Source organism: Dipodomys spectabilis, unplaced genomic scaffold (genome assembly GCF_019054845.1).
Source record: "Dipodomys spectabilis isolate Male_0828 unplaced genomic scaffold, ASM1905484v1 ptg000203l, whole genome shotgun sequence".
NCBI classification, from domain to species: domain Eukaryota; kingdom Metazoa; phylum Chordata; class Mammalia; order Rodentia; family Heteromyidae; genus Dipodomys; species Dipodomys spectabilis.
In genome coordinates, this window is record NW_024870880.1 from 3,579,343 (window position 1) to 3,604,035 (window position 24,693).

A 24,693-nucleotide genomic window follows, 5' to 3' on the forward strand; every position below is an offset into this window, starting at 1 on the left:
TCCATGTAATTGTAACACATCTGTACAATATGTTCACAATACACAATAAAAATAAATAAAAAATACATCATACTTAATTTTGGTATTAAAAAAAAGAAAATGCAATGAGACAGAGATATCCCATTGGCAATGTGATGCTACCATTACATGAGATAGTATTGTTTTGAAGTCACAAATGGTGATGCTCTACAGGTGATGAGGTCACTTAAGTTTGTGATTTCACAATGGATTGGTGATGTCAAAATCTCATGCCAGATCTCTAATTGACAATGACTATATAAGTTCTCAAGTGATAATGATGTATCCAAAGGCCTATGTTGGCACAAGTGTAATGAGTCTTAACATGTTTGCGATGTCCTCATGTGACTCAGTGGTCATGACATCTGGCAGTGTGATGTCACAGTGGTCATGATATTACAGTGGATTTTTGATATCACATGTCATGACTTAAGTATTATGAGTTAAACAATTTATGTACTCAGAGAGGCCAAAGAGATCACACTGGCAGAATGTCAAAAAATTTATGAGGATAAGACTGTTTTGTGATGTCACAGTGGGTTAGTGATATCATAATGGTAATATGGTGTCATCAAGGTATTGTGATATTATAATGATTATGTGGCCACAATGTATTTCTGATATCAACCCACCTGCAACATTTGAAGTAGAATGAAATCACAGAATAGGCATTCCAATGTATCTGTGACATCACAATTACATGTGATTTGATGTCATTGTTGTTTTATGATGTCATGTTGAGCTGATGTTATCATAATGACAATGTGATGTTACACTGGTGATGATGTCACAAAGGTTTTGCTATGTTAAAATGGCATGCCTGATCTCAATTGTCATTAGCTCAACATGAGGATATGAGTACACAAAAGGCCTGTCATGTCACAAAGGCCATGCTTTCTTTCAAAGCTTCTGAGGTCATAATAGTTTTGGGAATTCACAATGTGATCATGTTGGTACAATGGGAATGTGATAACACCATGAGTTTGTGATGTCTCCGAGGTGATGAGGTCACAAAGAGTTAAGAATGTCTCATCAAGTTTGTAATATAACAATGACATATACAATTTCAATTTCTTCTAAGTCACTATGAGGATACTATAATAACCAGTGGGGCCAGAATTATCTGTGGGAGCCAATATTCATAGTAAATTCTTGGCTTGGCCCACCGGAGATTGTGGGGAATGACGCTAAAGGTGGAGGTGTCAAGCCTCACACGGTGAGCTGTCAAGAAGTGATTGAGCATTGGGCAGTTTTGGAAGTGATGGTTGAAAATGTTAGGCAGGAGATCCGTTGGAAGGAGGAGGGATACATTTTCAGAGCATTGTAATGGAGATAAAAATGGGAGTTACCTGGATGGAAGAAAGTGGTGAGACAGCAGGAAAGGAAAAGCCTGAGAAGAGAGGAAGCTGAGGGAGGGCAGAAGATTGGCAAGTGGTCACTGGGTCAGAGTAGGGCAGGCCTGTGGAGAGTGGAGAGGCCTGAAGAGAAGAAGGAAGTGGTGGAAGGGAAAAAGGGAAAGACCAGGAAGGAATGACAGTCTGTAGAGGAGGGAAGAATGGAAAAGAAAAAAAGCCTTGCCCATTGAGCTTTGGAGCTTTGGAGATCATAATTTTGTGATTGGTTGTTTGCAGAACAATTAAGAAAGGGCAGGGCTGCCCCTTGGAGGTCTGAGGTTTGGTGGTCAAGGCTGCTCTTGAACCTGGGTATCCAGTCCAGAATAAGGTAATCACAATCCCCTTTCTAGTGAAAAATGGTTTATTATATTATATGTGACTCGATGATTTGTCTCCTTTCCTTAGAGGTCATATGTACATGAGTTCACAGAAAGAGCTTGAAGTCTCAAAGTCCATGAATTTTCTAAGATCTGATGAGGCAATAACAGGTTTGTAAAAACACAATGGGAGAGTGATATCACAAGAGCAATACTACAATATTATGAAAAATTATGATTTGATACAACAATTAGTTGTTGATGCCATTCTCATGATGAGGTCACAATAAGTTTGTGATGTCACAATGGGTTCAAGATGTCAAAGTGGCATGGGAGATCTCAACTGTCATTAGTTGGCAATGAATATATGAGTTCAAAAAGGGAGTGTAATGTCTACAAAGGCATGTTTTGTTACAAATGTGATGCCGTTCTAACAGTCTTGTGAGGTCAAAATGTGACACAATGATCATGAAATCTGGCATTTTGATGCACAGGGGATTTCTGATATCACATGTCAAACCAGAAATATGAGATTGAAAACATATTATCGGCTCACAAAAGACCTAATATATGGCAATAGCAGTATGTCACAAAACTTATAAGGACAGGACTTGTTTGTGATGGCACAGCATGTTAATGATATGACAATGGCAATGTGAAGTCACAAAGGATTGTGATATGACAATGGTTATATGGTCAAAATGGGCTTCTGAAATAGATTGAATTCACAGAATAGGCCTTCACACTGTTAAGACACAATATCACTGTGATTTATAATGCTATGATGCCATTGTCGTTTGGTTACATCACAATGAGCTGATGATGTCATAATGACAATTTGATGTCATTGGTGATTTAAGGTGTTACAATGGTTATGAGGTCACAATATGTTTCTAATACTAACACACATGTCAACTTTGAAACAGAATGAAAAAGCCGCGTGGCGGTGGCTCATGCCTGTAATCCTAGCTACACCAGAGGCTGAGATCTGAGGATCGTGGTTCAAAGCCAACTCAGGCTGGAAAGTCTATGAGAATCTTATTCCCAATAAAAAAAAAACCATTAGAAAACCAGAAGTGGCTCTGTGGCTCAAGCGATAGAGAGCTTGCCTAGAGCTGAAGAGCAGGGACAGTACCCAAGCCCAGAGTTCAAGCCCCAGGACTGACAAAAAAAATTAAAATTAGGCATTCACAATCTTTTTATAACATCACAATCACAATGTGATCACCTAATGCTGTCTTGTCATTGTAGTTTTGTCATATCAAAAGTAGTTGATGCTGTCATAATGACAATGTTATGTCACTGTGGTGATGTCACAAAGGGTTCATTATGTTAAATTGGCATGTCTGATATCAATTGTCAGTTCATAATGAGGGCATAGTTCCACAAAGGGGCTGTGTTGTCACAAAGGTCATGTGTTTTTTCAAAGGTGCTAAGAGGTCCTAATAGGTTTGCGTTGTCACAATGTGATAGTGATGCCAAATGGCAATGAAAGCTCACAATGCTTTTGTGATGACACATTGGTGATGAAATCAAATAGTTTTGTGAAGTCACATCTCATAATCACATGTCCAATTTCAGTTGCTACTATTTCACAATAAGGTATGAGTTCACAGAAAAAGACAAGTATAAAAGGCCATGAATTTTCTAAAATGCTATGAAGACATACTAGGTTTTTGAAAACACAATGGGACAGTGATATCACAATGGCAATGTGATGTTGCAATATGATGACTTAATAATATTTTGATATCACAATTTGTGATGCCACACTGATGGGTTCACAAGAAGTGTGTGATGTCACAATGGGTTGGTGATATCAAAATGACACATGTGATCTCTATTGTCATTAACTCACAATGAGTACATGAGCTCACAAAGGTACTCTGATGTCTCCAAAGGCATGCATTTTCACAAAAGTGATGAAGTCCTAACAGGTGTGTGTTGCCAGAATGTGACAAAATGCTCATAACATCTATCAGTGTGATGTCACCATAATCTAGATGTCACATTGGATTCTAGTATCACATTTCATACCTGGATTGGGTTTGAAAGCATTGCAATTTCACAGTGGGTTAGTGTTATCAATATGGAAATGTGGGGTCACAAAGGAATTGTGCTATCACAATGGCTATTAGATCACAATGTGTTTCTAGTATAATAGGTTTGTGCTGTCACAATTGGTTGGAAATGTGACAATAGCATGCTAGATCTCAAATGTCATTAATTCACAATGAAGATATGAGTTCACAAAGGGACTGTGTTGTCTCTAAAGTCATGTGTTTCACAAATATGAAGTCCTAACAGATTTGTGAGTTCATAATGTGCTACCATGGTCTTGATATCTATCAATGTGATGTTACAATGTTCATGATGTCACGGTGTTCATGATGTCAGAGTCAATTTCTGATATCATATGTCATACCTGAATTATTATGAGTTTCAAAACTGATTATAAGCTTACTAAAAGCCTAAAATATCCTAATGGCAGCATATCACACAAGTTATGACTAAGTTATGACCTCCTCATCAGTATGGCATCACCAGTTGTGACATTAAACCATTATTATAACATGATGTTGAAACATCACATTGTCATTGTGAAATCACTGTCCCGTTGGGTTTTCACACAATATGACCTCACACTATGAAGCTTCTTCTATCAACTGGTATCCTCATATTGAATTATGGGTAACTGAAATTGGATATATCATTCTGATATTACAAACAACCTGTGATATCACAAAGCCATTGTGACCTCATCACCACTGTGACATCAAAAACCCAATGGGACATCTCATTTCCATTTTGACATTATGGATTATATTGTGCCATTACAAAACTTTTATGACTTATAACCACCTTTGAAAACACACATGGCCACTGTAACATCACCGAACCTTTTTTGGATCCATAACCTCATGGGGAACTAATGACAACTGACATCAGACATACCAAGGAAACATAACAAATGCTTTCTGACATCATAATTGTGACATCATGTTGCCATTATACACCAGCAGCTCATTTTAACATGTAAAATTACAATGGCATCATAGCAATTCAACATCACATTGTTATTCTGATGTCATAGACATGTTGTGTTTGCATATTATGTTATTGATTCTATTTCTAATGTGGCATGTTGGTTGATATCAGAAACCCACTGTGTGTTCATGACTATTTTGATATCACAATGTCTTAGTTCCATCACGTTGCCATTGTGATGTCACATTGCCAAATTGATATCACCAGGGATTTTGATGTGACAATGGTTGTGACATCACAATGAGTTTCTGATATCAACCCACATGCCACATTTCAAATACAATGAAATCACAGATTATGCATTCATAATGTGACTATGATATCACAATGACATAATGGCAAATGTTATAATGTCATTGCCATTTTGTGATGTCACCATAAGCAAAAGATGTCATAACAACAATGTGATGTTACACCAGTTATGATGTCACACAGGGTTTATAATGTTACAATGGTTATGAGGTCACAATGTGTTTCTGATATCAACTGATATGCCACATTTTAAATAAAATGAAATCACAGGATACACACTCACAATATGTCTATGACAGCAAAATGGCAATGCAATGTCATTCTATGTGGTCACTGTAGCTTGTTGATGTCACAATGTGGTGATTGTGTCATAATGATTGATATCAAACTGGTGATGATGTCACAAATGGTTTGTATGTCACAATGGTATGTCAGATCTTAATTGCTATTAGTTTACAGTGAGGACATGAGAATGAAGTCACCATGACATACACAAATTAACTGTGATGACACAAATGCCATGTTTTTTTGTCAAAAGTGCTAAAGTTCCTAACAGGTTTTGGTTGTCAAAGTGTTAATGATATAAAAATGGGTTAATGATGTCAAAACTATTTTGTAATATCACATATTATTTCAAATTTCAATTGCTACAAGTTCACAATGATACAAGTTCACAGAAGGAGCTTGATGTCCCAAAGGCCATGCATTTTCTAAGATGCGATTAGGTCATACTAGGATTGTGAAAGCATGATGGTACAGAAATATCACAATTGCTATATGATGTCAAATTCTAATTAATTGGTGATACCATAATAGTGATGAGTTCAAAATTGTTTTGTGATGTCGCAGTAGACTGGTGATGTGACAGTGGCATTCCAGACCTTAATTTTCATTAACTCACAATAAGTATATAAATTTAGAACGGGCTTGTGAGGATTCTAAAGCATTTGTTGGCACAAATGTGATGAAGTCAGAACAGATTTGTGATGTGACAATATGACACAATGGTCATTACATCTAGCAGTGTGATATCACTATGCTCATGATGTCAAAGTATATTTCTAATATTTCATGTCATTCCTGAAGTAATATGAAGTTGAAAATAGATTGAGCTATCAATGGGCCTAACATAACACAGTGGCAACATGTCACAAAACTTTTGAGGACAGGACATGTTTGAGTTGTCACAGTTGTTTAGATATCACAATTTCAATGGTACATCACAAAGGGATTGTGATGTCACAATGGTTATGAAGTCAAAATGTGTTTTTGATATAAACCCACATGCCACATTTGAAATATAATGAAATCACATAATAGGCATTCATAATGTATATATGATGTCACAATGACAATGTGATGTCATAGTGGTATGATGTCATTACAGATTTGTGATGTCACAATGAGCTGATGTTGTCATAATGACAATGTGCTGTCACATCGATGATTATATTGTAAATACTTTGTGATATTTCTTTGGCATATCTGATCTCAATTGACATTTCACATTAAGGATATGGATACACAAAGGGACTGTCATGTCACAAAGACCAAGTGTTTTTTCAAAGGTGCTAAAGATGTCATAATGGGTTTGGGAGGTCTCTAGGTGATTGTAATGTCATAACAGCAACGTGATATCACAAAGGCTTTGTGATGTCACATTGGTGATGAGGTTACAATGGACAGGACCAGTTTGTGATGTCACAACAGGTTACTATAACAATGGCACTGTGATGTCTCAAAGGGATTTTCATGTCACAGTGGCTTTGAGGTCATAATGGATTTCTGATATCCACCAATATCGCTCACTTGAAATAGAATGAAATCACAGAATAGGCATTCACAATATGTCTATAATGTCACTATGACATATGATGTCATAATACTATGATATGTAAGTTTAGTGATGTCAAAATGGCATGTCTTATCTTATTTGTCATTAGATTACCATGAGGATCCCAAAGGTTGCTATGTGCTGAGTCCTTCAAAAGGCTCATTGTGCTGAGTGCATTACACAGGGTTCTTTGTGCTATTTTTTAAAATTGTTCTGAGTCCTTGAGAGGTAGGTATCCCAAAAATCACACACACACAAACACGCACACACACACACACACACACGGAGGGACACCATGCACCTGCTTGGTGTATGGGGTGGATGGAGAAGAGTTCCCCAGCGGTTGGGCTGAGGGGAGATTCGATGCACCCCCTGGGCAGCTGCTGGGGTTGGGGGGAAGCCCTGACCTGAGGTGAGGCTTCTTCTGCCATAGCCTGATAGACTTAGGGCAGAGTCAGGACAGCACAAAACCAGGGATGGAGGCGTGGCTGAGGGGGGAAGAGGCGTGACCCAGGGAGGACAGGGCATGGCTGAGGGGGCACATATCTGCTGAAACCAGTGGCACACAGGGGGGTGGAGCACTTGCGCAGCGGGGGCGGGGCAGCCTGGGAGAGAAGTGGGGACAGAGAGAGAGCAGAGAGAAGAGCAGGCACATACATCAGGGGTGGCAGCCTCAATGCCTCTGCTGCTGTAGGAGCATGGGTCTGGGCCAGGAGCACAGAGCAAAGCCAGCACATCAGGCACATTCCTCACACCACCCCAGGGAGGCTCAAAGGCTAGCTATGCCCTAAGTCTTAGGCCCCTGGCTGGGAGCTCAGCTGAAGAAGGGGCATGCTCAGCCCAGCCATCCAACAGACCCTGCCCCTGCCCCATCTCCTGCGCTCCCTGCAGCATTGCATCGCCTCTGGCTCAGACCTGCGGCACCTCTTGGAGTCATCCAGTGATGGTGCGCCCTCAACCGGTTTAAGGCCCGGACCCGGTACAGACCCCTGGTCCTCTGCTCTGGGGCCAAGCGTCCACCATGCCACTGCCATCGCTGCAAGCTGCACACAGAACCACAGCCTACAGATTCTCCCAGCAGCACAAGTGAGTGGCCACCCGCAGGTCAGCACCTTGCCACCTCCCCCTACCACTACTTCTGCCACCCTGCAAATCCCGCCTCCCCTCTTGTGTCCCAACCATGCCTCCCCAGCACCAGGCAGGCCAGCCTTGACTCTGCCACAAATGCGCCCCAGGAGTGGGGGGGTGGGGGATTGGGTGTTGACTCTGGGAACTCACACCCATCCCTAGTGGCCAGTATCCCTGGAAATGGGGAGATGCAGGAATGGGTGAGAAGGGGTCACCACTGAGCCCCTGGCTGGAGTAATGGGAGCCACACAGTCCCACATCTGCACCCTTCCTCTCTCTGGTGGGAACCTGGTGGCTTTAGGCAGAGGTGGGGAACAGCACCTTTGCACCTGCCTTATATGGCGCAAGTGGAAGAGCACTGGCCTTGAGCAAAGTTCATCATCAGGGACAGTACTCAAGCCCTGAGTTCAAGCCCCTCATCCAAAAAAACAAGAAAGAAAGACAGCCCTTGCTTGGCAGAGATGGTGAAGGAGTGGGGTTGCTGTGGTTGGGACATCAGGTTCTGGCCTCAGTGTACAGCCATTTTTAAGAACTCGCCAAGTTTGCCCGAGTGTGAAGTTAAAGCAGGCTGGGCATGTCTTACCAAGAACTCCAGAGGTTGTGGCCAATCATAGGCAGGGTTTGGGCAGGGTTGGAGGGAAGTGTCGATTATATTCTCTCCAACCAAGGAAGAATGGCTTTGGATACTGGTGTCAAAGTCTGAAAGTGAAGGGTTGCATGTGCTTTATGGCCTGACAAGCTGGATTTCCCCTGGTTGTAAGAAGGTGGCTGAAACCTGGCATTACCAGTATCTCACAACTGTCATCCTAGCTAATCAGGAGGCTGAGATCTGAGGATCACGTTTCAAAGCCAGCTTGGGTAGGAATGTCTGTGAGACTTTATCTCAAGTGAAGCACCAGAGAACTGGAAGTAGTGCTGTGGATCCAGTGGTAGGGTGCACACCTTCAGCTGAAGAGCTGAGGGATGGCACGCAGGCCCAAAGTTCAAACCCTATTACCGACAATTAAAATAATGTGGCTGAGTTTTCTTAATAGTGGTGTGTACAGTATGAAATGCCATGCTGTTTTATGACCCCTTCCAGATGTGTGAGAGGCTCTGAGTTTTGTCAACATTTGGTCTGAGGATGGTAGTTCCATCTTCTCAGAGTTTGGGATGTTCAGTTGCTCAGGGACTGCTGAGGCCTTGGGCTACTTGTGTGTGTGTGTGTGTGTGTGTGTGTGTGTGTGTGTGTGTGTGTGTGTGTATTTTTCCCTCATCATTCTCTACCCACTTCCTGAATGCTTGTCTCCCTCTTCCTGACCTTGGATGGTGCCCTTCCTCAATAGCAACCCTGTCTTTAGTCATGGTCTACAATGAGTCCTAAATTGCCAAAGACCTGAATGCATATTCCAGGTTTTCCTTGGGACCCAAGTCCGGGTGTCCATAACTTTGTCCTCATAAAGGGGAATCTGTGTCCTCAGTGCTGGCTAGCATATGTTCTCTCCTGCCTCTGGGGGGGCAGGGTCAGTCATGCTGTGTCCTGTCCTTTTCTCAACTGGACCCCTGGCTGCATGTCCCACTCCCAGCAGGCTGGTAGTGGTGTGGAGGAAGGGTGGATGCCAGTGGCTCTGGCCAGCTAGACATTGATAGCTGACTGAAGGCCCCCCAAACAAGGATAATCTGGGGCTACATGAGAGGTGAGGCCAAGGTGGCATAGATGTGGATGTATTGTTCGGTGTCTAGGAAATGTCAACATACCTTATTGTAGGCAAGTCTATCTTCTGGCCCCAGCTGGGCCTCTCAGGTCCTTCTAGACAATTCTGGATGCCCAGAATACAGAGGCATATACTTTAGATTCCAGGGCCAGGGAACTGGGGGATGAGAGATTGGTATAGCCAGTACCTCATTGTTCTGGGGCATTAGTTTTGACCTGGATGACCCAGCCTTGAATTTCCTGCCTGCCTTTGCTGAAGCCATAGAACCTTCATACCACTCACACCACCTGCTCTGCAGCACACCTCAGGACCTATGCCCATGCTTTACCTTCTGCCTGAGGCGCTCTGTCTTGTACCCACATATTAGAACTACTTCAGAATTTTGGCACTGGCTATATCACTTCCTGGAGTAAATCTTTCCTTCCCTTCTCCATCTTTATTGTTTTTTAATATTGGTTTGTTAGAGATGGAACTTGTGCAGGCTGACTGGCAAATGCTCTATATTGGTGTGTGTGTGTGTGTGTGTGTGTGTGTGTGTGTGTGTGTGTGTGTGTGTGTGTGTGTATGTGTGTGTATGCCAGTCCTGGGGTTTGAATTCAGGCCTAGATGCCATCCTATCCCTGAGGTTTTGTGCTCCAGGCTAGCACTCTACTACTTGAACCACAGCTCTACTTCCGGCTCTTTGGGTTTTTAATTGGAGAAAAGTGTCTCATATTGATTTTCCTGCTTGCAATTGGGATCCTCAGATCTCAGCCTCCTGAGTAGATTACAGGGGTGAGCCACCAGCACCTGTCCACAACTCTACCTCTTACCTATAACTTCGGCCCTCCTCTGAGTCCCAGAAGAATATGTCTCACCAGGCTAAATTTTTTTTGCCAGTCTTGGGGCTTGAACTTAAAGCTCATACTTGGGAGAGACTCTAAACATGTGAAGACTGTGACAAATGCTTCCATTTAATTATGTATCATGTTTCAACACTTAATAAAATGTTAATTGAAATGAGTCAATGCCCTAAATTATTGTGTATAATTTTATAATAGATGTGCAAAATATAATATGTGTATAACAATACTAAATACAATAATCAATACATGAATCAAAGAAAAATAAAATACAAAATCAATAATAAAAATCATAATAGGAAATTAACATGCATATATATGTCATGTATTACACATTTATAGAAATATTTCTTCCATTGCAGGGCCTTCATTCAGGCCCTGGGAACTCTATCCTGAATTTCTTTTCCTCATGGACAATGAGCTTCGCATTATGCCATGGTTCAAAAGAGTTATCTGGACGGTGAGCTCAAAAACTAGCAATGGCAGAAATACTGGCCCCAGTTCCAAGAGAGTGATTTAATTTTTTAAATGGAAGCAGTTATGTTTATCCAGTTCCATACTGAACATTAAAAAAAGCAGTGTAGAGTTTTGTACAGCTATTCAAACATCCTTCCCTTACCTGCAAAGTGCTTCTCTGTGAACAACATTGTTTCTCTTTTTTTTTGTACATTTTTCATTGTAAAAATGTTCTACAGAGGGGTTACAGTTCCAGGAGCAAGGTAATGAGTACATTTCCTACTGAGCATTGTTTACTCCTCCTGTGTTTTTCCCCTACCATCCCTTCCCTCCCATCTCCACAACTACCTCCCCCTGCCGAGGTCTGTGACTTAGTTTTTCATTTTTGGTTGGCATGGGGTTTGAACTCAAGTAATGGAACTCTTTGCTCACATTGCTACAGATTTACCAAGACCCTGAGTTCAAATCCCAGGCTAGGAAAGAAAACTGGCAAAAATTCCAAAACAGGGAGCTTCATTTTTTAAAATTTAGTTAAATAGTTAATTTTTATATGTTCTTTTTTCTTTTTTTTTGGCCAACCATGGGGCTTGAACTCAGGTCATGGAAACTCTGCTTCAGCTTGGATCTCGCTTGGCTGGGGTGCACTCATTGGACCCATAGCCAATCATGAGATCCTGGGCCAAGAGGACTTTCAGGAAGAAAAAAAAATTTGGAAAGCACAAAAAGTGGTGAGATGCAGAGAGCTGGGGTTTTACAATTTTTTTTCTTTGCACAGTGACCATCCTGGATCTGAATGGCAAACCTGCAAAGTGGACCTGTCCTGCCAATGCTGTGGTTGGTGGGCTATCAATGAGGCCATAGGCCAACCTGTCAACATAGACCCTGGGTTCAAATCCCAGTCCTGACACCAATAGCAGGAGATCACAAGAGACTCATACCTATGCATAGGAATACCAATTGAAAAAGTAGTTTAAGCATCGGTCTACTCTAAAATTGGATGCAATAATCCTAGAATGCTGATTGATCTTAATTAATAATTTATTAATCGTGAAAAGAATAATAATCCTTCAATTGCAGTTTAATAAATACCTAAGAGTTGGTAGGAACATAGTATGTGTCCTTCTATCATAGAGAAACGGCTATGGAATTCTTTACCAATATATATTTATTTGTATACCTCCGTCTGCCTATCCATGTATCACTGTTTGTGTCAAACCTGGGGGTCGATCTCAGAGCCTGGGAACCACCTGACATCTTCATTGGCTAGAGGCTGCCATGCTCAATCTCACCCAATCATGAATTGGGCCTGCTAGGCACAAAGTTCAGATCCTGGCATTGCCAGGCATGATGGAGAACACATCTAACATCTGGATGTTATGTGATAGGATGTAAACAATATAATAAATGGTATAGGTGTCATCAGAGTCAATAAAATAAATTCTAAATAAATGAATGAAACGAAATAAAATAAATAACCACTTCAAACACAATATGGACTGAACATCTTTCCAGAAGTATAAATCTTATCTTTTAAATATATATAAGGAGGGCTGGGAAGGTGGCTCAAATGGTAGAGCACTAGCCTTGAGGTGAAGAGCTGAGGGACAGGGCCCAGGCCCAGAGTTCAGGCCCACGAGTGGACCAAAAAAAATAGTATATAAGGAGTATCTTTTCCAGGCCTGAAGCTTGAATTCAGCCTCCCTACGAGGAGGGAATGGCAGGAGATCCTGAGATACTCGTTTGTGGACCTGGGATGAGTCATGGAATGTGATCGATCTCATCCTTGAATGAGTAGTTCGTGCATAATGCAAGTAGGAAATGATAGGCAAGACTCATGGGGTATCGATTATTTGTAAAGAACAGTTGATGAAGCACGACAATAATCATCACAATCATGAAATGGAGGCATTAGGAAAGATCCAAGAATCGGTAGTCCACAGATTGGATTCCACCACAGATTACCATCTCTCCTACTCTATTCAAATGTGAACTTATTTGCATACTACTTTCACCTTATGAATGGATGACTGTTGTGGTCCCCGCTCTACCCTCGGGGTCGGGGGCTCAATAGCAGGTCCTTGGAACGGCCTAGCTCCTTCGTGGGTCAAAGGATGATGTGCTCAATTGGACCCATTCGCCACTTGGTTCTGCTAGGTCCCGAGTTCAGATTCCCCGCCCTGCCAAAAGATTCATCTTGATGTCAGAAGTCAATTGTTGCACCTGTTTTTTTTTTTTTTTTTCCTGTGCAAGACCTGGATCTCAGCTAGGATCGAGAATGCATGGGCCAACCTGTGGCCATGGGAATAAGTTGTTATCCATGTCAGCCCAGTTATATCTGTCATTATATACTCAAGAAAATACACAATACACCCATGAATAGCATACAAAATAAAGAGAATAACTAAACTCAATGCACGATGCAGTCCAAAAACGAATGTGAATATACATCCCATGTTTAAATGATCATTGAGGACTATTTTGGCCTCCCTGGGGCTCAATCTCAGTTCCTGGGAATGGCCCAGCTCCTTAGTGGCTCACAGTCTGGTGCGATCACGTGGACCCATTGGGCAGTTAGGCCTTCTAGGCCCAAAGTTCGAATACCAGCACTGCCAAAAATTCACCCTGATGTGAGAAGCCAGTCGTTGCACCTGTTTTCTTGTACTGTGCAAGTTCTGGGTCTCAGCTAGGAAGGAGAATGTATACGCAACTCTATACTCATGGGAATAGGTTGTCATCCAGTTCACCATAGTTATATCTGTCATCCTATACTCCAGGAAATACACAATACATCAATGAATAAGACACAAAACAAAGAGAATGACTACACCAACCCAAGATGCCACCCACCCATGTTAGGTAATATAGATGCTCTATTTAATTATGAATTTATGACTATATTGGCCCCCACCAGGGCTCCATCTCAGGTCCCAGGAATGGCCTAGTTCCTTAGTGGCTCACAGCCTGGTGTGCTCACCATGACCCATTCACCAATTGGGCCTGCTAGGCTTTGAGTTCAAATTCCTACACTACCAAAAGATTCATTCTGATTTGAGAAGCCTATGTTGGCACATGTTTTCCTGTCCTGAGAATGTCCTGGGTCTCATTGAGGATAGAGAATGCTATATAGGCAACTCTTAGCTATGGGAATAGGTTGTCATCCATGTCAGCAGAGTTATATCTGTCACCCCATGTGTAATAAAATACACAATACATCCATGAATAAGACAAAATAGAACGAATAACTACACTGAATGCAAGATGCATACCACACCTCTAGGTAATGAGAAATTCTATGTTTAAAAATGGTGGGCTTGCTATTTTGTCCAGTGCTGGGGTTTCAAATCAGACCCTGAACCAGGCCTGACATTCTAGTCTTCAAAGATGGTGAGCTTCCCTGTCCCCCAAAGTGCAACAGAGTTACCCAGTCCTGAGCTCAAATCCCAGCACTGACAAAATTTCATCCTGTTGTCAGAAGCTGGTCGTTGTGCCTTTTATCCTCTCCTATGAAAGTCCTGGGTCCCAAATATGATGGAGAATGCATAAACAACAATGTAACCATCGGAACATGTTGTCATTCATGTCAGCACAGGTATACCTGTCACCATACTTCTTAAAATACACAATACCTCCATGATTTAGAGACAAAATAAGGAGAACAATTGCACTGAACACAAGATGCTGTCCACACATGTATGTCAATATAGATCCTATGTTTAAATTATGAATTTATGACTATAGTGGACCACCCTGGGGATCAATGTCAGATTCTGGGAATGTCCACACTCCTTAGTTGCTCATTGGTTCATATGATTATCTTGACTGATTGGCCAATTTGTTTTGTTCTGCCCTGAGTTCAGATCCCAGCACTACCAACAAGTGGATCGTGTAGTAAGGACAGTGTAAAACTTTTTTTCCTTTTCTCTGTGAATTCTGGGGGTCAGGCTTGATGGAGAACATTTCTACAAAACTTGATGTTCTGTGATAAGTTGTCATCAATGTAATAAACAGAATGGGTTTCATCATAGTAAAATCAATGGTAAATAAATGAATAAAACAAAAGATACAAGGAACAACCACACCAAACATGTATGGACTGAACATCTATAGGTATGTATAAATCTTATGTTTAAATATATATAAATAGTATGTTTTCCAGGGCTGAGTCTTGAATTCAGGACTAGTGAACAGGCATGACTTTTTTATCTTCATGTAAGGTGATCTTCCCCTTTATCCACATTGCTGCAGATTTACCCAGATCCTGAGTTGAAATCCAAAGCCTGTAAGAATAAACTGTGAATTGCAAGCCAGGGAGCTAATTTTTTTTCTCAGCATGGGGCTTGAACTCAGGTCATGGCAAGTCTGCCTCAGCTTCGATCACCCTAGGATGGGGTAAAGCCACTGGACACGCAGGTGCTTCTGTGATCCTAGAACCCCAGGTATTGCAAGGAAAACAATGCCTTTTATGTTTTCTTCCTTTGCAGTGACCCTTCTCGGTCTGAATGACACTTTTGCAAAGGGTACTTCACCTTCCATTGCTGCAGGCTGACAGATTATCATGGAAGCCATAGGCCCATGTGGTAACATAGGTCCTCATTTCAAATCCTGGTCCTGACACCAACCAGTGGCATGAGATGCTAAAAACCTCGTTCCCATCCAAAGCAATGTTACAGGAATTTTCTCAATGTCACAGTTGAATGAGTTGATAGTGAATGATGATCCTATAAAATTAAACAGCATCATTTCAGAAGGCTGGTTGATTTTATTTAATATTTATGAAGCATTAAAAGAATATTATTACTTACAGGAACCCAATAATTTCAGGACACTGAGTGCTTTCATTAATAGTTTAAGGACTTAAACAATAACATTAATTACATGGACACATAATGAATACTCAGGAATTGGTAGGAATATAGTCTATATAACTGAGTAATGTATAGACATCTCTGGAACTCTATAAAGATATATATTTATTAGCTTACTGCCATCTGCATGTCAATCTGTTCTTATTTTGTTAAGCCCTAGGGCTCATTCTCAGGTCTTGGGAACATCCTGTCAGCTCAAATGGCCCCAGGATGGCCTGTTGACACTCACCCATTCTACTTGCTTCACAGGATTCTGGCCACACCCCCATTCTTTCATGCTCCTTTCTGACCAATAGGATACAAGAATGCTGGCCACATCCACATTCCATGCTGCCAGGTAGCACTGGGATTCTCTCTGTTAGTTTACACCACTACCAGTAGTTGAGGAATGTAGAGGTAGCTGAGTGGTGAGGAAGAGACTTGAGGTGACTTTGGAGTATAGTAGGAAATTGATGCTCCCACCTCCACCTGGCCCCTTCCTTCTGTTCATGTGTTGCCAGGTTTCAAACCTCAGGGAATGGCATGCTGCCAGCAGGCCTAAATCCCCGACTTGGTCCCTGCTTCTAGTCTTCTGCTCTGGGCCTATGTGTCCGCAATGCTGCTGCCATCGCTGCTGCTGCACTTGGAGGACCTGCCAACAGCTTCTCTCAGCAGGTGATTGGCCGCCCCAACACCAATTCAACTGGGGTCAAACACCCCTCTGGGGGCACCATGACCCCCGTACTTGTTTCCTCTCCTCGCCTCTGATGAGCCACCTTTCTGTCTTGAGCATTTCTGAGATAGAAACTAAATATAAGCTCAGGCTGGGCTGGATTGCAGTCCTCTTTTGAAAGATATGCTCCACCGGGCCTGGTCCTCTCTAGTTGGGATGGTAGACATGTGGCACCATGCTCAGTCATTGGTTTACATGGATTATCACAAACTCAGTCCACAGCAGCGGATTCTTGACCACACATGGACCTCTTGGTAGGGCCTCAACCATTGGACCTCAGTCTCCTCACAGGACAGTTGTGAGGAAACAAGGGATTTATACAGAGAAATCTCTGGAGAATGGCTAGGCAGAGAGGGAGCAGCATTCAGATAAGGTTTTGGCAATTCTGTGAGCATATGACTGGAAGATACTAGAAAGGGCTCAGGTGTGGCCTGTTATTAATAGTGTAACAGGTGTGGGATTATGAACCTAAACATGGCTCTCTTTCATTATTACCTGTTCAGTTTTGCAGCTGGGGAAACTGAGGCACAGAGAAGCCAGGTGACCTACTTATGACCTCAAGTTCACAGGAAGCTCGGCCTGACTTCTCTACCATGATCCCTAGGACAATGCATGCTACTCAGTCCACTTCTTGTGGTGGCAAGTCCACTTCTTTTCAGTAGTGGGTCTTGAACTCTAGGATTGGGCACTGTTCTGGAGCTCCTCAGCTCAAGGCTAGCACTCTATCACTTGAGCCCACAGTGCCCCTTCCAGTTTTCTGGTGGTTCTTTGGAGATAAGATTCTCACAGACGTTCCTGCCTGGGTTTTCTATGAACCATGATCCTCATATCTCAGCCTCCTGTTTAGTTAGAATTAGAGTTCTAAGCCACTGGCACTGGATTTAACTGTAATTCTGGTTTTCTTTCTCTCTCTCTCTCTCTCTCTCTCTCTCTCTCTCTCTCTCTCTCTCTCTCTCTCTCAGGAACTGGTTGAATCCGTGCTATAGGAGGTGGCCCAACATCCCCAGGTGGCTGGAAGCCAAGATGACCTACTCATTCTGGAGTTGGGCTGTGGGTCAGGAGCTGTCTCACTCAGCGTGTTGATACATCTCCATGAGGTAACCCCTCTGTGCCCTTGATAGACTGTGAGGGTTATTCATTGTCCATCTAGCCATACTGCATTTATTTTATTGTATTCTTTCTACATCATTTTCTAGCACGTGGCCAATATTATGGTACATAGTTATGGAATGAAAATGTAATGTCAACTTAAGAAAGTCATTTAGGGTTCTGGGAATGTGGCTTCATGATATGGTGATTGCCTTGCATGCATGAAACCCTGAGTTCAATTCCTCAGTACCACATAAAAAGAAAAACACTGAAAATGGTGCTGTGCCTCAAATGGTAGAGTGATAGACTTGAGAAAAAAAAAATTCAGGAATTATTCCCTAGCCCTGAGTTTAAGCCCCTTGACTAGCAAAAAACAAACTAAACCAAAACAAAACAAACGCAAAAAACATTTAGTTAATAAATACAAAATAAGGAACCCATACTTGGAATATAAAATTGCTTCTCCATACTGACATGCCATGGCACATACACTTGGTTGAAACTTCTGGAATGAAAGGTTCTGGACAGGAGTGGAGCCTGGCATAGACTCATGCCCCAGGCATCCCCCAGAAGTTGGTGAAGAACCGGATTCCCTAGAGAAGACAATCTGGCTAGGCTTAACCAGTTGTTCTCTGAGAAAGAGAAGTTCCAGTGTGACTGCTGCTCACCACAGTTACCCAGGGCCCAGTGGCAGGATGCCTGCCCTGTGCCCTGACAAGTCCCACCTGGGAGAGTGTCTGTCCTGCCTCCAGGTCAGTTCAGGCCTGCCAATGTACACAACAACCCTTGTTTCCTCCTCTAACAAGCAGCTCAATATCCAACCACCATGGGAACCCAGTACGAGAGGCACAGGCACAATGGAGGGAAAGCTGCTGAAGCAAGCATTTGGAAAGGAGCAGAGATCACAGCAGGCAAAACAGCCATGAGGATGTGTCTGCAAAGAGTCCTTAGCTGGGTTCTGCAAAGAGAGGTTGGCGTAGGTGAGCGGGGCACTTCCATAACCAATTTGAACATCTAATAAAGCTGCCTGTGGTGGATAGATGGCTTCTGATTTGACATCGGCAACAGAATAAGGGGCTGCAAATTCAATGAATAGTCTCTGGCCAGAGAAACAAAGTCAAACGCTTAAGTTTCTGCACTTCCAGTGGTTCCTGGTATCTCCAGCTGAGTGTACATCTTTCTGTGGCCAGTTGGTGCCATGCCACCTTCTGCGGAGTCTGCGTGAGAGATCACATTAGACAAAGAGCTTCAAGGAAGCATGCCTGCAGGGAGGGGGTGTTGGTTCAAGGCTTCCCATACACTTCGCTGCACCTTTATAGCCTCTATCTTTATTTTTACTATATTCGTCTTGGCTGTACATTCGTTGCCTTTATTCTCGTTTCGGCTATTTTTCTACTGATCCGCGAACAGAGCATGTTGTATATTTCCAGTCCAATAGAGATGGCTTCTCTAAGTAATAAAGACTAAGACCAAAGATTAAATGTGGGCAATGCCCCAATCAATCTATCATCTGATGTTAAGTTGCCTCCAGAAACTCCTACAACTTCACAAGCGGTTTTGCTGCTCACGCATAGTAAATATATAGACTTAAAATTTCCAGATATGTTCAACAGACAAAATCAATGAATTAAACTAAGTTAGAAAGAGTTATCCGAGTAGTTCAGAGAGTTCTAAAAAAAAGGGACCTCTGTTTATAAAAAAAAAGAAAGATTCTCCCAACAGTTAATATTAAGTTTAGTCCAACTTATGTTATAGGGAATAGATGGTGGTTTCACACAAAATATAACCAACCGAAGAACCATTTCCTTATACAGGAGCTTATAAAGATGAAAATTGTTGGATAAAAATAAAAATAAAAAGAGTACAATATAAGTACATCCCTGCCTTAGGTTTCTTAATTATTAAACATAAAAAGGCTGAATAGATGACGCATTCTATTAAACAATATGCTAGACTTGTTTCACACCACTTAGCTTAAACTGTTGGTGGGATAGTCATCAATTTTCATGTAATTCATCAATGCTTTGCCTTTAAAAAAATTGATTACGTGCTTAAATAAACAAAGAATCTATGTCACAATCACACACTGTATAAAAATGTTAATTCTCTTCAATAAAGATACACTCAGATGCAACACTTTTGAGTCTGTGTCTGTTTGTCACTTCGCCGACTCCTTGTCCACCTATCCCGAGATCCCTGTCCCATCGGTCCCAGTGCTCTGGCTGAGCTGGTCTGTCACACTGACACCTGACTATAGTCCCTAATTCATGTACTTCACTTATATTAGGATATTGTGTTGAAAAATAAGTTTTGTTCATTAGGTCACAGCAATTAATGGCTTGAATGTGCTTACAAGTCAGGTGAAGATTAATTCTGGAAATCCAAAGTTTCCAGGTTTTGAATGGTCACTGCTAATCAGAATGAGAGGGGTAGTTTAAGTGAGATTTGGAAATATTTTTGGTCATTCATGTCACCAAAACGGCAGAGACAAATTAACAGTAGTGACAGAAGAGAAGGAATAATTCCAGAGTTAATGAACAAATGACAGTAAATAAGGTATACCAGAAATTGTTTTAGAGAACCATTTTTGGTTATTGAAGAAATAGTTATCAACTAGTCTTATTCCATATTGCCTTTAGCATTCTAAATCTCTTAGGCTACTTCTTAATTTCTGTGTAATAAATGTGTCTCCTTCTGTGCTGTTCTTTCATATCTTATCTTTTTTGCTTTCTAAAAATCTCAGTCTTCTATATTCCTCTATGAACATTTCCTGATAATAAATACAACTACAAAGATGGCATAGGATGCTAATGTAAGGGTCCAATAGCTCATGAGTCATTAATGAAACAACATGGAAAAGAGGACATATTTATTGCTACCTCATAATTTTCTGAAAAGCTGCAATGCCATCATTTGATTCAAATTTCCATTATTTGTCTACATAGTGTCATTCAGTGCACATAAGCGCAAATATGAGCTGGGTGCTGGTGGTTCACGCCTGTAATCCTAGCTACTCAGGAGGTTGAGACCAGAGGATTGTGGTTCAAAGCCAGCCTGGTCAGGAATGTCCATGAGACCATTATCTTCAATTAACCACCAGAAACCCGGAAGTGTTGCTGTAGCTTAAGCGGTAGAGCAATCAACTTGTGCTGAAGAGCTGAGGGAGTGCCCCCAGGATCAGAGTTCAAGCCCCACAACCAACAAAAAGTGCAAATATTACTTTAATTTTCCCAAAAGGACGGACAAGATCAGTAATCTTCCCAAGCAGAAAAAATAATTTCAAAATGATTCAGTACACCTATTTTTGCTGAGTTATTTAAGTTATGGCTTCTTTGCTAGACATATTCTCTTCCTTTAAAAATTGTCACATATTAGCTTTACAATAAACTTCAACTAACATTTCTTGTTCCAAAAGAGAAGTCTATACAGTTGATGTCACTTAGCTTTCTTATTATCTTAATTCAAAGCCAAACCAGGCAGGAGAGTCTGTCCAACTCTTATAGCAAATTGAACACCAAAAAACCAGAAGTGGAGTTTTGGCTCAAGCAGTAGAGTACTAGCTTTGGGGGCAGGTGGGCAGGAAAGACAACTGTTCAGGGACAGGATCCAGGCTCTGGATTCAAGCCTCAGAACCAGCACAAACTAAACAAACAAGCAAACAAAAATCCCAGATATTTCTTTGGGACCTTCCTTAAAAGAGTACTGGTCTGAAAAGAGGCTCCTTTTGCTGATCATACTCACTGGATCCTGCTTTTTTGGAATCCTTATTGCTCTGGAGAACTCAGGACCAGACCAAAGGAATTGATAACTGACTCCTGCATCAAGAGAATCATCTCAGGGGTGAAATGTCCATCCATATGACACTTTAAAACCTCTTTGTTCCTTTGCAGGAGAACACTTTTAAAACAACGTTATTTCCTTTTGTTCTATGCTGGTCGTCAAATGGTACATTATTTCTTTTTGTAATACTCTCAACTAGAAGTTTACAGAAAAATTTTATATGAGTAAAGAACACACCCAGAAAAGCCAGGGACAGAGTTTCCTTCAAGTCTTGGGATACTTTTCTAAAGGAAAGCACAAGGTAACTTGAACTTTGTTAGTCGTCTATGTTCCATTCCTCTCCTTGGGCCATTTTCCACATCCAGTAAAAGTTACTTCCAGTAACAATCGATGGTGCTGCTTGAAATATAATGAATGCTTTCTGGCTTCACTGAAATAACACTAGGACACCTTTGGACCTGAGGTAACACGTGTTTCCGAGAAAACTCAGTAAATAGAAAATATGAAATTTATATTGCTTATAAATACATTATACATGAGTACATTGAGTTCAAACTTTGTAAGTTCTCTGTAAATTAAGGCGAATTTTAAATGGGAAGAAGGTTCTCAGAACATTCGTTTTGTGAGTGTATGTGCTGTTCATAATTTCCCAAATGTACATGAGCTAACAGTAAGGGAATCAATAGCAATAATAGGAGAAAGAGAAATTCTGTGTTTAAGTATAAGGCTTCAATACAATATAACAAACTACAAATAAGACAACATTGAAAAAATAAAGCCAAGTCCAGTATGTAGATTTATGGGAGTGATATACAGAAAGCAAGACCTCTACATGGAACATGAATTATGAGGCCACTCTCATTCTAAATCATGCTTGCTAATCATGCAATTTTATAAAAAGTAGAATGGAAGAATAATATTGTTCCCAAAGCAAGTCAGATATATGAGCATTGATTTAACTGAAAAAAAATGTCCATCTTGTGAGAGCAGGGATTATATTAGCAATGAACTGGTGGCTAAGATCACATTTCTTTTTTTTTCTTCACTTGTATATGTATATTTTTGTTGGAGGTGGTCTTGGCACTTGAACTCTGGGCCAGCGAGATGTCTCTCTTCTATTCAGCTCAAGGCTAATGCTCTACCACTTTATCCACAGTGCCATTTCCAGTTTACTTTTAGTTAATTGGAGAAAAGAGTCTCTGGGACTTTCATACCTGGGCTGGCTTTGAACCCCAATCCTCATATCTCACCACAACCCAGCTTAGATCACATTTCTAACAGTGTAACTCAGGATAAGTAATGTGTGTGTTCATCTATCTTTATAAGAATTCTTGAGTTAGGGGCTGAGAAGGTGGCTCAGGGGTAGAGCAGTTGCCTTGCATGCATGAGGCCCTGGGTTCGATTCCTCAGCACCACATAAGCAAAAAAGAAAAAAGCCGAAAGTGGCGCTGTGACTCAAGTGGTAGAGTGCTAGCCTTGAGATGAAGAGCTGAGGAACAGCGCCCAAGCCCAGAGTTCAGGCCCCATGACCGGACCCCCCCACCAAAACAAAAAAAAAAGAATTCTTGAGTTAAAAATCTGGGCTACAGCTTAGACATTACCCTCACAAAAATGTTTGTAGTTTAAAAGTTGATACTCCTGGAGAAATAAAACCTTAGAATGAAAAGGAGTCTGGGAAATTCAGTTTGCATCCAGCTTGGGCAGAACAGTCTTTCCAACAGTACATATAATAAAGCAACCAAAAGCTGGATTGGAAGAATGGCTCAGGTGGTAGAATACCAGTTATGAGCAAGATTGCCGAATAAGAGGTTGAGACTATTTCATGCATACATAGACACATACACAAACACACAGAGGCACTTATATGTGCACACACAAATACACAAATGAAACAACTCTCAGAATGTGTAGAAAAGTTAGAAAACAACAGAATATATATCCTGATTAAGACTCGAATCAAGGGATAATTTTTAATATTAGAAAGTCCTCAAATGAACTTCCTTCAAAAAAGTTTGAGAATATTACATAGGTACTGTCCAGACATAGTAAGAGAGTCAATTAATCATTATTATAGGGATCGCATCCATGGAGGAATGAATCAGAGACCCCGCAAGTGCATCTGAAAATATTCATATCCTATGTCAAATGTTAGAACATCTTTGAAAATAGTAGATAAGCAGTCTGAACAGTCACTATGGTGTATAATATCCCTGGAGAAGTTCAGAATTGGTAGTCTGTATCTAGATTAAATAAACCAAGAATCTATGGCAGGGCAATGTGATACAAGCCTAGAATTCTAGCACTGAGATTAAGACAGGAGATTAGAGAGTGGAATTACATAGTGATACCTTCCCTGGACCAGGTAGTATAATTTTGTCTTAATAAAAAAAAAAAAACCAGAAAGGAATACATAATTGGACGTTTGGGCTAATTTTGTCACTATGTTTTGAGAAGTCAAATTTTCTGTTGAAATGCAACTCATACTTAATCCTCACTTGTGTTTTAAATTCTCTCTTCATTACAGATCATTCCTAGATGCAAAATGACTCATGATTCCCATCCAAAATTTGAAAAAGTAAATAATCATCATTCTGTTGTATCTCAAAGAAATGATGTAGGATTACAAAAACTTAAGCCTAGAAAAATAGCAAAGTTCGTCTAATGTAGGATTTTGAAGATCTTGCTAAATTAGAATTTAGATTTAAAATAAATATTTTGATTTTGTTTTTAATTTCATATTCTATCGGATGCTAAAATTTCTTTTTAAGTAGAGGGTTTAATTGACAAATTCACAAATGATTTTGCATTCTATTTGCCTAGAATATTCTTTCAAGAGAGTTATAATTAGAACTTAATTAATAGATAATTCCAATAATTAATGTATAAAATGATAATGTGAATGGTGTAGACAGAGTTGCCAAAAATTGATGATATTAATTTATAAATTTAGAATAAGAGCAATTTTTGGAGTCTTTGTTATAACATGGTATGAAGAGAATAATCATGTGACATCTACTTTCTTCTACCTGTATGTAACACAGGAAGCAATTTCCTTAATTATTTGCCACTGTATACAATGAGAAAAATGTTAGTTTTGAGGTTTCTTTTTATTTTTTTTTTTGTTTTATTGGTTTGTCCTAGGGCTTGAACTCTGGGCCTGGACACTGTATCTGAGCCTGTTTATGCTCAAGGTTCGTGCTCTCCCCCTTCAACCTCAATGCCACTTGTGTCTGACTTTTGCTGATAAGTTTATACGATAAGAAT